At 44.2% G+C, this 15,116-nt stretch overlaps 1 protein-coding gene across 3 annotated transcripts in view; it reads left to right on the top strand.

Moving 5' to 3' along the window:
• Positions 1 to 519: 519 nt before the first annotated feature.
• EDAR (ectodysplasin A receptor) overlaps positions 520 to 15,116 on the top strand; it is a 72,876-nt gene continuing 58,279 nt past the window's right edge. For 2 of the 3 annotated variants that reach the window (XM_090128237.1, XM_031605158.2), the window contains exon 1: positions 520 to 859. The gene's annotated coding sequence lies outside the window, so the exon portion shown is untranslated. Of the gene's footprint in view, positions 860 to 912; positions 988 to 15,116 lie in introns of those variants that run through there. The other variant, XM_090128229.1, reaches the window with a different exon arrangement.

Genomic DNA, 15,116 nt, shown 5'->3' with positions numbered 1-15,116 from the left:
AGGGAAATCTCTGGGAGTTGTTCAAAATTCCCTCAAAATCAAGATGTTCATAGAATCATAGAATGACTTGGGTTGGAAGGCACTTCAAAGATCATCCATTTCCAATCACCCTACCATGGACAGGGTTGCCAACTTCCAGACCATTCACCAGCTCAGGCTGCCCAGGGTCCCATCCAGCCTGGCCTTGGATGCCCCCAGGGATGGGCCATTTCTGAGCAGCCCGTGCCAGTGCCTCTCCGCCCTCTCAGTGATAAACGTCCCCCTGTCGTCTAATCCGTTTGTGCATAAACGTTTGACGTACCGGCATTTGCAGCTGAGAAGTTCGATCAGCAAATTTCCTCTTCGTTCTTTCTATCCCAGGGACGTTCCCAGAAATGTTCCCTTTCTCCACGTCTCGGTCTCTGCCTCCCCTTTACGAGACAGAGTTGGCAGAAGCCGCTTCTTTTCCTGCTCCCAATCCAGCCGGAGAGGAGCAGGCGGACGGTAGGGGATGCCGAGCGCCTGGTCGCCCCGCACCTCTAGGTGGGGTAGGCGAGTTTTTTCAGACCGAAGCCCTGTCCCGTTCCCTGCAGTTCGCAAAACTTCTCCGGCAGAGAGCAAGCAGCCGAGGAGAAGTTCTTGGGAAGCCCTGCGAGCCTGCGAAGGCAGCGCCCGGTGACAGCTGAGGGCTTCGGGGGGCCGGAGACCCCTGGGATCCCGTTGAGGACATTCATGCCGAGCTCCGTGAGGAAGGAACACGCGTGCTGGCTGTGCCCGAGCCTCGGCACCTGTGAGAGTCCGTCCGAGCTCTCGCCCGGAGCCCTGTGCCTGCGGGAGGACCTCACCTCCGGGCTGCGGTGGTGGTGACCCCGTCTGTGAGGTACGCTGGCGTCGGGCGATGTGCCAGCCGTCCCCGGAGCTGGTGCGGCTCCCTGGGGACCTGCTGTGCCGCAGGACTGTCGCTGGGACTCCGACTGGAAACTCTGTGGGTTTAGGAGTGACCATTCTGTGAGTTTCTCTGCTCCCAGCAGTAAAGAACTGCTTTTATTTATTTATTTATCTATTTATCTATTTATTTATTTGTATATTTTCTGTGGATGCTAGAAAGTAGTTGGAGATCTTGGTAGCATCTTTGATTCAGAGTGCTTTAGGTGCATTTATTACAAGGAATCTCGATGTTCTGACCTGCTCATAGATCTGAGTGAGCCCGTTGAACCTTTTCGCTCGAGTAGGGGTACGCATTTCTCTAGAGGATTGGGGGACTGCTGGTTTGGGTTTCATGTTAATGTTGCAAACTGCTTTGCCTGTGCATTTTACACTGTTGCTACACATTGGAAATTACGACCAGATAGCACAGCAGCGGCAGCGTGGAGGCTGGCTGCGTGTGCATGTGAATACATGTTTGTAGCATGCCGATTTTTATTTCCTCAGCCTTGCTGTGTGAGTGCTGAGGGACTGAGATCTGCAGAGGAAAGCTTACCCACTTTGGGCACCGTGCCCTGTACCCGTAGTACCTGAGCAGCTTTACATACCCACCTCAGCTGCCTCTGTTGGAGCAGATTGCTCAGCCTGGGCTAACACACATCTCAGCACCAGAGCCAAGGGGCCTGTGTGAACCTTGTGTGGTTGTAGCTGCTGCTGGTACCGAGCTGGCTGTCTGCTGCCACAGTTACAGCACCGGTGCTGTGGATTAGCAGAAAGGGTGCTTGTATGCCCAAGAGAAAGCATGTTGTCATTTCTGTAACCTGTGACATTTTAGATGTTGAACAGTTGGGCACTGGGTAGCGCTTCAGATCTATTCCCTTATCTAGTGCAATGGTACCCAGGAGCTTAGGGGTGCCACCCAAAACCTCTTTGTATGCCTCCAGCTACAAGGAAAGCTCCCACACCTGCGGCTGCTCTTTGTTGGAACAGGTGAGGCCTATGGCTACTGCTGCCACTCCTCTACAGAAGAGGAAGGAGACCATGTAGCGAACTGCTTTTTTGCATGATGGATCTTGAAGCGTTTGAGTCAAATGTTTGAAATGTCTGGCATCTCTATGAAAAAGAACAACAAAAAACAACAACAAACAACCATGGATGATGATGAATTTGAAAGGGAAATTAATTTCATTGTGCAAAATGAAGTCAAAATCCATGTCTGTGAGCATTATTCAGTCTTTCCTTCTCTGTCGTAACTAAGATGAAAAGAAGTCTAGGCATCCTCTACTGAAGAGCAATACCAGTAAGAAACTAATTTTGGAATGCAAAGAAAATAAACCAGTCAGATGAAGGAAATATACTGTTTTCATGAGCAGCCAGTTTGGCTCCACACCACTCACAATTTCTCCCGAGAGCCCAGCTTCACTGGAGGTATCTGACAACTGAAACTCTTACCAAAGGTTGGCCCGGCTCTTTTGGCTGCCAGGGTCCAACACTGGTATGTTACTGTTTGCAAAAATGTAGCCTGAACTCAGCACAGAGTTCAGATGAGGATGAGAACATGCCCAGAAAAAGACAGTATGCTTTTTTTTCTTCAAATAAAGATAGATTTTACAGAAAACTGCTGCCACAAATAGGCTTTTTTCCCTCTATTGCACCTCGATGGAAAACGTGTGTTTTAATTTTTCATGTCAGACTTTGAGGTGGTCGTTTCTGAGGGATCATACCGAATTGTATGCAGTGGAAATCGCCTCACTGAAAATGTTGAGCTGAATGTAATTGTACTGTAATGGTGTTTAGCATTCCTCTGGAAATGGCTTCATGAGGAACATGGCAGCTTTGCGCGTAAGGGTGACATTTCCCAGAGGACTGGAGTATTTTGACATGTCTACAGTTTCTAATCGAATCCATTTAGCCATACTAATAAATGGTCCAAGTCTCAGTTTTCAAAAAATAGCAGCACAAGCTTTTGAAGATAAGATTAATATTATGATAATGTTTTTCTCATGTTGTCATCGGTAGAGGAATTCCCCTCTAATATCCTTAGCAGAGTTGTTTCCTTTAACTGCACGAGGATGGAACTGGGTTTCAGATTGTATCTATGCCGCTTCTCAGCTAAAAGTTAGATAAATCACAAGGTGAGCTTCTGTCTATAGAAGGGTGAACCAAGAGGTTCCAGCAAGGCCACACCCTGCGTGAATCATTGTGAGGAGCTGAGATCTGTTTTCTTCTTCTGGGTTGTTCTCCAAACCAGGTCTTTTCTGCCTCCTGGAGTTCTCCTGACACCCAGCCATTTTGTTTTTTATGATGCCTTCAGAAGATAACAGGTGCTTCTTTTCACCTCCTGGAGCAGCAGATGTTGGTGAGGAAAACACTTCCTTCCGAATACACAAAGGCCAGTGAGTTGTTGGGACAGAAAGCTGTTTGGAAAATCAGAGAGATCTTATCATATGTATTCCAAGGTGATAAATCCTTTTTTACTTGCTGTTTAATCCTTTCCAGATATTTATCTCCTTGGAATACATATGATATGTATGACTGTCCTCCTCCGTAGATATTATTGTTCTGCCTTTGTGGTCACTGTGTGAACAAAGTACTTGGCCATACTTTTCCCGGAAAGCTAAGAACCTGCGTTCACACAGCAGAAAACTAGGACATCCAAGTATTATTTGGAGGCCAAGTAACTTCTTGTTCTTTTATTTGATTTATAGCTCATCCAATTCTATAAAAAAACAAACTTGAGTTTCTGGGCCCATGAAGTCAATAGCAGAGCTCCCACAAGGCTGGTTTGCCCAGCTCCTGCTGGCTCTGTGGCAATGCTCAGTGATCAAACGCTGCTTCCTGAGCTGTGCTAATGCTGCATGCATTTCTTCTGACTTGATGCATCTCAGATCTTTCTGTTTCTTCCCACCATGGAAATCAGAACAAAAGTGGAGAGGAAGTTATTTTCAAATTCATAAAGAACTCATTAGAAACAAAAGAATAAAAGATAAACAAAGACTATTTTAAACATTATCTGCTATTGTCTTTTAAAGAAGTTGAAGCTTTGCCGGTGGATTTTCAAGTCTCTGCGGAGACACAGTCAGGGCCACATCCTCCTGATCTGATGCTTTTGAGTGCTGGTAATCCAAAATGCTTGGTCTGAATCATTCACCATGAATGTACCAACAGGTTTCACATTACCAATTGTCCTAATGTCTGACCATCTGCACTGCAAAATAAATAGCAAAGTCCTTGGTGGATTTCACAGAGTTTTTGGCATTTATTCATTTTCAGTCTCAGTTCTGCAGAATTGAGCTTTTTTGGATTTAATGCCTTAAATATTGCTCATTTCCTCTTGAGGCTGGTAAGGATTTACACAGCAGAAGAGCCTGCCAGAGTCGTGTCAGTTTTATGGTGGAAAGGCTTTTTCAGGGGCTTGATGTTGGTGTTGTTTCTTGCTCCACAGCTCTCCCACATTTGGTGGTATCTGAGCTGGCCCTTGCCAAATTGCTGTGCTCACAGGGTTAGGAGGTTTTCCATAGCTCAACCATCCAGGGGCTTCAGCAGCTGCTCTGATAATAAACACATGTGGTGTAAGCTATGTTTTGGGAATGTTAGTTGGGTATGGTCCATGGCCACTGGAGATACTGGGAGAAAATTGAAAGAGTTTATAATGCTTAGCTTGACTACACTTGCAGCATCCTGAAATACTGGTAGACCTGAGATCCTTTTCATCTTGAAGGCCACAATGAGCCTTTTTGCAAACCTATAGCATCCAACCTTTCCCAACTGATCTTCTTTGAAATATGTGCTTACCTGCTGAAGCCTGGTGTATAAAGATATGTGAGCTCCAGTTTCTCACTGTCATTGTCTCTGCTGTGAAAATATTGATGGATGTACGTCCTTTGTAGATTGTGTTAATGAGCCTCTGGTTCATTAGACATTACAGCCAGGACATGGTGCTGCAAAACTTGACTGAATCTTAGTCCAAGACAGATCTTTGGTACTAAGGAACCATGGAAAGATTCACTTTTTTTCTCACCTCCCCTGGAGGTTATGTTGTATACTAAGTTCTGTTACATCAGTCTCTACCCTTTGTTCAGCAGTCTAACAGTCTGGGGACCAAAGCAAAAACATATGGCCAAGTACCAAGGGAACTTTTAATTCTGACAGTACATCCATCTCTTCCTTCAGATAGATCACAAAAGAAAACTACTGAAGTGCCAGTTAAGCAGCATACAATTATTTGCAGATTGACTATCAGGATTTTTCTGTTAATCTTAAGCAAGTACCATTTCAATAGTTCAGGATTCAATATTTACAATTATCCAGACCAGAATGCATTTCTATGACATGCCCCATTTTTCTCTCCTGAATGTATACACGCTCTGCTGCTTGGGAGGAGGACTGAGGAGGGAAGAATATCTGCATACTGATAGCTGATAAATTGGCTTTACAGAAATTGGCTTCTGTCATTGAAAAGAAGGAGATAGACAGACCCTGTCCATCCAGATCACGCATCTTGGAAGAGAAAAACAGCAGAAATATGAGGAACAGGCTAGGTGAAAGGCTAAAATGGCAGACTCTGCTAAATTACCTGATGCTGGTTCATAGCCTGCTATTGTTGAGAACTGTGAAACAGACGGCATCCTCAAACATGGGACTGAAATTTAGCATCTATAACCAAGAGCAGTTTGAAATTACCATGCTAAAGTACAATTTCTTTTCTTAGAAAAATAAAAATATGTAACAGACCTCAAAGGAACAGAGTTTAGTCAGTGCTGAGCATATTTTCATACAGTCCCTGAAGCACAGTTGCAAAAGAAAAAAATATAAATCAATCAACCAAAAAAACCCCAAAAGCCCCAAGAAAAGGCTGAAGATGTGTTCTCTCTTTGTCACTTGAGATTTTGCCCATTTCTTTGCTCAGTGGGTAGTCGGTGACAATGGGTCCCCTGAGCTCAAAACTTTTGTATTTCCATAAATAGATGGGAGCTCTGCGTGGGCTGCTGCTACTGCCTGGCCTGGGCCCCCTTTGCTTTCTCAGCCTTTTCCACCTGTGCGGTTGGCACAGCTCAGTGCTTCGCCTGCAAACCACAGGAGTTTACAGGCTGGCAAATTGTCGTGAGACAAGGTTCACGTGAAGTCTGGCAGTCTGAAATCCACAAAGCGTTCAGTTGTGCCAGCAGTGGGAGGGCAGTAATTTCCAAGCAAGGGGCAGAGCACACAGCTGAGGGCAGGAACTATCTCAGCTGTCACTGCTTAATCCGTCACCAAGTCTGAGTGTCAGCACCCTCCAAGGGAGACAAAAGCAGAACCGAGTATCCAAGCATTGTGGGGCACAGATTTATTTCATTATATTCAAATATTGCCCCTTGATGGGCATTGTCTCTTTAAATTTTCCATATAGAAGAAGCATATGCTAGCGTACTGCCAATTGAAGGGGTATATTTCTGTGTGCATATATAGATACAGTTGGTTTCTTTGGGACATAAAATACAAAGGAAAAAGCCATTGTTCTTTCCTGTCTCTAAATTTTCAGAAATTACTAGTTCTCACAAGCAGACCAAAACAGATAACAGATGGCACTGGCTAGCAACAAGGAAACCTAGATGCAAATCCAGTGCGGTATATGCAGAAAACCTCTGATGTTGCAGGGTTGTGTTTTCTATCATGGTTTCTAACCGGTTATGAGAAATGTCCCGCACTAGCATTTTGTGGTATTTAACTGAATGTGAAAGGTGCGAATAATTCAGCTGATGACCAAATGACAAAATTGTTAAGAAAGGAAGAAAGAAACGTGCAGGGGCTTGATCTGCTTCCCAGCGAAGCCAACAGGAGACTCTCCAGCACTGTCAGCAGCCCTTCAGAAGGGGCCTGCGTACCAGTATCTGGTGGACAGCCAATGTCCAAATGTATGTGGGCTGTGCTGCAAAAGAGACAGCAGTTCTTGTCCATGGACAGTTCCTTGACTCAGGGAAAATGGCTCTTGTTTAACAGACAGCAGAAAGAGACATCAACCCTCAGGAAAGGCAGCAGGCCCAGCATGTCAGCCTCAAAGGTCCAACCAGCCCTGCACCCTGCCTGCCCCAAAGCTTCACAGTGACCACAGCTGGGACAAAGTACTGGGATTTGTCCATAGCTGTAGGGTACTCAAAACTTGTACAAAGCTGCTTTTAATTTAGCTTAAGTGGAAGTCAAACTAAACCCCTGAGCAGTATCTCTGGTGCAGGATCTTGGCATGGGGAAATGCTGGGGCACCCTGAAGAGATGCCCCAGGGACACAGCACGTGGGTGAGCCACATCCACGTGGTTGCAGCTGCATGACTGCACACATTTTCCACTCGCTCCTGCCCACAGTGTCACCTCCGCCTCAGCTTTTCAATCCCAGCCTGCAGAAGAAGGAAAGGCAGCTTGAGTCAAAGGAAACAGGAGTCCCGCCAGCTTCTTCTTCCACCATGAACAAATTGCTTCTTGCAGTGAACAGGTATCAAATCAGTCCCCAGTAAGGAACAGGAGATGGCTGAGCAGCTGTGAGGCCGATGTCTTAGTCAGGTGGGACTACGGTTACATGTTTCTTCCCACAGAAATGGGCGCTTGCCAAATCTCCAGTGTAACACAGAGGGCTTGTTTCTTGTGCTGTAGAGCCTTGAGATAGCAGGCCTTGTATGCACAGCAACAGACAGACAAATGCGCTCAAAATGACAGCAGTTCCTACTATTTACTCTTTTTGCCTCTGCCCTCAAGTGCTTGTATAGACAGATCCACGCCAGTGAAGACAGCCTTACCTTGTTGGGTGAAGGATGTGGTTAAATGCTCACTGTTGTTTTCTAGAAAATGACTGTCCTGATGGAGTCCTGGTCAAATATTGGCAGAAATTTGAGAGCGCCCATGTAGCTCACCCATTTGTTGTTGTAAGTAATGTGCCCCTCTCATCCCTTTGCAGGTAAAACACTTTGCTGCAGTCCTTCTCCCCTACAACACTGAATTTATGCCTACAGGGAACATTAACAGTTCTCCCCATTATATAAGTTATGTATAAAATTCAGTTTTTCTTTGAAGTGCTGCTTAATACTCCTTTTGCATTCAAGTAAAGCTGTCACTGAGTTCACTGAGATTTGCCCACGCAAGGAGCAAAGGCTCTGTTCCCTTGGGAGCATGTAAGCCATTTTCTAGTAATTTGTCTGCTAAGATGATAGATCTCCTTATTATAGCTCTGAAAACAGGAACTCTACTGTCTTCTAACAGAAATGACTTTACATATTTTATGATGCAGAGCCAAAGGCACTGCTCTTGTTAGTTGGAGTTGGTGGCTGTTTGGTTGGTCTGGACATGAGAATTATCAACTTCCCCTTCCTCTTTTTTGCTTTTGTTAATGAAGGCTTTCTACTTGACTAAAATACATAGCTATATTTTTTTCCCTTCAGGTCATGTTATCGGAAGCTTTGAGTTGGAGGCGGGGGTAAAAAAGTTCACTTACCAAGTAAGATTAAAGCAATTAAAGGCTATGGCTCATATTTAATTTACTCTCGTAGATGCAATTTTTCATGCAGTGACAGCATCAAAACCTTTTCAAGTTTTATTGCTATTTCACATTTGGCAGAAACAACAGGAAACCATCTGTAGCAAAGCAGGATTGTTGTAAGCATAATATTCAGTAATGAAAAAAAGATTAAAAGAAAACAGTTATCTTTACGTGATAGCTTTGAAGACGTAAGGAGCAGGATGCCTGCATTTGCCCATCTATCTACAAGTATCATAAAGAGTTCTGGATGAGGCAAGAGTCTTAACAGTTGATTATTTCAGCAAAAAGAACAAGTCTAATAGGAAATTTTAAATAAATTTTGACTTCTGGTTTCTTACTGGGATCTCTATGATGTAAAGATGCACGTGCAGGGGCTTTATCTGATTGCTTATTATATATCCTGACTTATACAGCCAAGCTTGTAAGCACACACACAACTTCAAACAGGCAAATACTCCCACAGAGGGCAAGTGTGCCTCTATCTGTCTTAAACTTTAACTCCATTCTTAAAAGTCTTTTCTGGAACAGGAAAATGAGATTGTAGCAATTCAGACAGTTTATATTGCCCTATGCACCCTCATGATGGAGTGTGTTCTTGCTTTGTTGTGAAAAGGCTGCAGGTGAAAAATAATTCTTCCTGAAACTTGTTATTAATTGGGGTGTCAGGTCTTCAGGGTGCAGTTTCAGAGGTGCTCATGGTAGCAGCTGAATAATTCTGAAGTCCATGGTCAGTCTGTAAAGTCGCAACAGTACTGTACTGTAAGTATTCTCTAATTTCTAGTTAGGTCAAACTACTTGCCAGTAAGTCTGTTCAACAAAGCACAAGGAAACTTTCTTCAGATGTGCTCTACAATTTAGCCTGGACTCAAAATGTTGAAATTTTGACTGTAAATGAAGATGTGGAATTTGAAGTGAATGAGAAACAAATCAGCCGTTCTGTAGTTTCTCTGTCACTGACAGTATTTCACGTATTAATTACCAGCCTCAGTTTTTAAGATAGCATTTTGCTGTGCTAAAGTCAAAATATGTCAGAGAATGGCAATATCGCCTTGTTATTAATGTCTTAAATTATAGCCAGACACCCTGTTTTTCCAGTTTTCAAGGCAAGTTATGAAGGCTTTTTTTTTTTTTTTTTTTTTTTCCCCAAGTGCTGAGCTGATGAGACATTAAAGGTTTCTTTTTCAAATAGTTTGGCTGTTGGGTTGCTCCCTTCACTCACACCTGCCCCTTGACTTAGAAATCGTCTCCGCCTCTGCACCATCAAACACTGAATTTACATAGACACAAAGAAAGCGTGGAAGACCAACAGCTCGCACAGTGATTAAGATGGGAATGCAGGAAGAGCAAAGCAGCTCAATGGTAAGAGAAATATCACAATACCCTACCTTTCTGCAAGGCTGACTAAACAGGGCTTTCCCATAGGAGGAGGGAGTTGTGCTGAGGATGCCACAGGATTAGCAGTTGCATGTAGGGCTGCTGGCAATGACTAAGCTGGTAACAGTGAGCCAGTCAAAGCTTAGACACGAGTCACATCTTGAACTTGTTGTGGTTTGTAGTGGCTAAAAAGGTTTTGTACAGCATCACTGTACAAGTCTGGGACTGAGAAATTATGGGCTAACACCTGGTAAAGCTACTGCCTGATCTGGAAGGGAATGCTTGCTTTCAGCAATGTGTTAGAGCCTTGCTCAATTCCATGCATTGCTCACCCACACCATAGCCTGGGTGTGACTCTCACTTACATTATTTTAATACCTTTAGAAAGTACTCTGGCTTATTAATTCACTACGATCTTCCTAATTATACAAGAATCCCTGAAGAATTTCAGAGATGTGCATGAGAAATGGCAAATTTTTTCCTTAAAAAAGGGACAAAAAAGTGACCCCACCAAACTCTGTGGTAGAATGATGTATGTACTTACTACATCAAGTAAGCATGTTTCTTTGTAAATGCATATGGCTTTTTGTTATCGAATTCTGAAACAGAAGCAAAGAAAATGAATGGGAAGTATAGTGTTTGGAGTTGTTTTATTCCTTCAGAAATTTCTGTTCATCCCTTTCAAAACAATTTTGGTGGAAACATTTGAATGCAAAGACTTGACAAGCTTTCTCAGTCTTGATGCCATGGATGTTTTCGCCATTTATTTTAGCAGGATGCTGGTTTTGTGCTTTCATTTGCTGTTGCCTGAGTCCTTGTCTGAACTGGACAAAAAATTAAAGAAAAGGTAAAATTGTCGCACAGGCTGCAAAAGCCACGTTAATTAACTCGAATGAATGAAGTCCAAAAATACATACAAAAACAAAGCTGCTATCTGTGGTATTTTCCCTGTCGTTACTGATGCTAGCTGGATTAATTTAACAAGTGTTGCACTCAGACCTCTGCTTAGCTGCATAGACATGTCCATTTTTGCCGAACAGATGAAAGTTCACAAGCAGTTGTCTGAACTAAACTTTCATGTAGAGTTTTCACCCTTTTTCATATATACAGATGAAACGCTTTTCCTTAATCACAGAAGAGCAATTAGAGATGGGTGTGTGAGAAGTCTGTAGAGTAACAAACAGACACTTGGAATCTTTGATTCAGGATCACTCTGGGGTGAGAAGCAGAAACTTTCTTTTAGGTCATCTCCATGGACTTAATCAGGTGCCTCAGACTCGTCTCTTCACAAGCGGAAGTCTAATATTTAGATCCTTAGAAAACTTGCTCGCCTGCCCTTTCACCCCAGAGGTGGCTGCATTCCTTAACACCCATGCTTACATCCACTGAGTTCCTTGCATGCCTGAACGTGTGCTTCTGGACATGCTTTACCTGGCCGAGGCTGTGTTGGAGAAATGGATCTGCACATCCTGTGCATGAGTCCTGCTGCTGATGGTGGATGAGCTTTTATTTTTAGCCTTTGCACAGTTGGGATGTAGGAGACAGGGCCTTGATGTCCTCCTCTGCCTGGAGAAACTTTCTCTGTTTCTAGTGCTCCCTGGAGTGCTCCCCATAGCATTGGTTCTTGTGTTTTCTACGTTTTCTTTCCATCCCTGTAGGTATCTGTAACTCTTTGGAGAGAAAAAACAGTGCTGTTACCTAGTGGCTAGGGTACTTGCCAGGGTGTATGGGGCTGTGGGGAACACTCAATCGAAAATATTTAAATTTTCTTTAGAGTAAGAACTGGAGGCCAGTTTCCAAATTTTGTCCCAGGTGGTGTCCCTGTTGGTGGGTTTAGGAGTCATCTGTCTAAGAGAGAAAGAGAACTGCCTGATGCAAACCAGCAAGGCTTCAACAGGGAGGAGCTGGAGAGCTCTGGCAGGGGGTGGCCTGCAGCCATGCTGCCCGGAAGGGACTCAGCTACCAAGGGGTAAGAGCCTTAAACTGAAATTCAAACACAGGAGGATGTTTTCCTCTTCCAGGCAGAGACATCTACTCTTGTGTTACCACATCGGGGCTCTTTTGTGCAGAGAGATAGAGCAGCAGTAGCACTGTATTTTGTGGAAGAGAAGTGGACCGAAGGAGGGAAACCACTGGGAAAGACTTTGGGGGGAGCTGATTGCCCAACCAGTTTTCAGAATCTGAGAATGACTGATGTGGCAAGGCCCTCTGGATCCCTCAGGCCTACCCCGTCTCCAGCAGGGCCACTCAGAGCAGGGTGCCCAGGGCCATGGCCAGGCAGCTGCTGGAGATCCCCAAGGAGGAGACCCCACAGCGTCTGGGCAGCCTGTGCCAGTGCTCTGCCACCCACACCACACAGAAGTGCTGCTGGTGTTCAGAGGAGGCCTCCTATGTAGGATATTCCCAGGAGCCTTGCTGGAGCCATGGCTAGGGCACGTGTACTGGCTTTTGAGGTCTCCATTTTGAGGCTCTTCTCATGCTCTGGCAATTGCAAAGATGCTGCCACTAAACGTGGCCTCCATGGCTGGGGACTCAAGTCCATCACACACTGCTTCTGTTACAAATCTGGTCCCTGGCTCTGATCTCTGGTGAAGCAGAGAAATTTCTTAGGCAAAACATATTCAAGATTATCCCAGGATATTTTAAACTGGAGAAGGTTACAAGGCAGGCAGCTCCAGGGGCACCAGCGTGGTTAAAGATTGGTTTCCAACGGATCAGTGTCTTATGACTGATTGCCAGCTGTGGCTGAAGCCATCCCCACTGGGACATTTGCAAAGACCTTTCTGCCACCTGCAGTTCTCAGAGGCTCACAGACTCACCAGGAGCCCCAGCATGGCCGCTTGCATCATGAAACCTCCGAGGATTATGTTTCTCCCTGTACCCTCTGGGTGGGCAGGAATGCTAGGGAGAAGGGGTGAGGGACACAGGTGAATGAGGAAGGAGAAAAATGACTCTTTGGCTACACAAGCTCTGTCCGTTTGCTTTGGGATCCAGTTAGAGCTGGGGGAAATAATCCAGATGAATAAAAAAAGAAGTCCATCTAACAAATACCAATAACCCATGGTTTTGGGACTCGCTTGAGAGACAGGAGCTCCCTGTTCCAAATTAAACAGAGTGAGTATTTGATGTTGTCCCATTTTACTCAAAGTGTGTCTTACTACTCCGATAATCAATTGATATATGGAAACCATATACTCCTCTGAAATGTGCTAACCATATCCCGATGCAAGTCTTTAGTTGTTAGCAAATCACAGTGCTTTTTAATCTATTCAAGAACAGTTCCTCAAAGAGCAAATGGAGAGTACAGCAGAAATTCAGGAACAAGATGTTGTAGGGGCAAATTTCAGGGAAAGAGTAATAGGTGACATGAATGTGGTAGTCTTAGGTTTTCATTTCCAGGCTTTTGTAGGGCTTTGAAGTAAAGACTGTCTATGTGAATCATAGTATTTCTGAACACTCGAAGTGGACTTCAAAAAAAAACACTTTAATTGTAGAGTTTGGTTTTTATTTGGGAGACTTTGCTAACTGTGTGAATACACTTTCCTCATGGCAGGCCCACTAATTTCAGCTGTTGATGCAGCCCTCTGAATGGGGACAGCAAAATCTGGTCTTCATGTTTTAAAGACTGATGTTAGTCCCTTTAGGAGAGTTTTGTTTTATTAGGCACATAAGTTAGGGAGAGCCATTTTGCACTTCTACATCCAGCTCATGCTTCTTTCTACAACAGGAATAGATGTGCAGGAGAAAAACAGGACCTGAGGGATTCAGGTGAGGAGCTTTATATGTGTAACAGTGAGCAAGGAATATGGGTAGAATGGAAGAACAGGGTAACTCAGTCATTGTTTCTTTAAAGCCTTAAACTCACATCACCATGAGCTGCCAAGAGACAAAGTGATAGTACAGATTTATTTTTAAAGATTTGTATACCCAGTATGTCATGACACGATAAAAAAATGAAATGGTTTTAACTGACATGTAATGTATGTGGTTTTGGTCACTTTCCATTATATGTCAGTGGTGTAGAAAAAAGGTAGCCAACAGAGTTTATTAATAACTAACAAAAATGCTACCCTTTCCTTTGCACTCTGGTGGGTCTAGCTTTGATGTAATTAAGCATAATATAAAAGTGATGCATCTATCAGTGCCATCATTATCATGAAAGGATAAGCTGTGTGTGGTGCATTGTTTTAATTAACTGTCACTTGTTGTCGAAGCTGAGATGCATTGCACACATTTGGCACTTAGGATCATACATGAATTTGTGTGGCTGTCTTAGAAGGCAGAGCCAAGATGTCCAGAAACTGAATCTGAAAGTGACCTGAGCACAATTAAACACGAGCACTTGCTATCCCTCAAAAGCTTTGTTTTTTAAACTAGTTTCCCACTTGCATCCTTTTTTGAGAAGAATTAGCTTTTGCTTTTCACCGTTTAAAGCACATCACTAAAACATGCCCCCAGGTCTCTGCACAGTGTGACATCTTAGACAGGCTGTAAAAGAAATGTAGTTCCTCAGTTGCTGTTGTGCAGTTGATAGGTCTATCTTCAAGAAATGCTGCTTCTATAACCATTTATTTACTTCAAGAAAATAGTCACTGGATTAAATCACTTCCTGTTGTGTGGTTTTGCTACCACATGCAGTACTAAAGGTACATGCATTATTTTTTCCTCCACATACAGGGAGCACTACATTCAGTGAGGCTGAGCCCTCTTTCAAGAGCTTGCCCTGACCAGCATGATTCCAAGGGACCTACCGGATCAGGCAGTATGTCCTTAGTTCTTGGATAAGAGTCCATTTGCCAGATAGTGGTTGTTGGCATAGCCCTCGCAAATCAGAAACATGAGTTCTTACATTTAACTTTAAAAGATGATCTCAGCATTACCCGGCCCTCTGTGGATAGAGGCTGATGATGCTGCATTGCCCTGGTGGCATCAGGCCTTTAACAGGTGAGGGTGAGTTGGATGAGACTGTGCTCCAGCTGGGATTATTTTGATGCAGAAGCAACATGTGCATGGTGTGTCTTTGCCTCTTTGAGTTTGTGGAGGAGCTGAAAGCCTGCCTTGAAATGCTCTGCACCAGGGGAGCAGACAGAGCAGAGGGTGTTGATTGAAGCACATGGCAGGGAGGGAGAAAAAGATGCAGAGGTCCTGCTCTTGGCTTTATGAAGCTCAGCGGGCATGTGAGCAGTGGTTGTGAAAGCATCGGGTCCAGGCAGGGGAAAGGGGACTTTCTGCTCTCCGCTTCACCACACAGCAAGTCCAGCAGCTGGATCAGAGCAAGGGTAGGTGGCAAGAGAGATGGCACAGAAATAAAGAGGAGTCACTGGCATGATAAAGC

This window comes from Phasianus colchicus, chromosome 1 (assembly GCF_987193195.1).
Source record: "Phasianus colchicus chromosome 1, bPhaCol1.hap1.1, whole genome shotgun sequence".
NCBI lineage: Eukaryota > Metazoa > Chordata > Aves > Galliformes > Phasianidae > Phasianus > Phasianus colchicus.
Note: the sequence above shows the minus strand (reverse complement) of the source record. Positions and strands in the feature narration are given on the sequence as shown.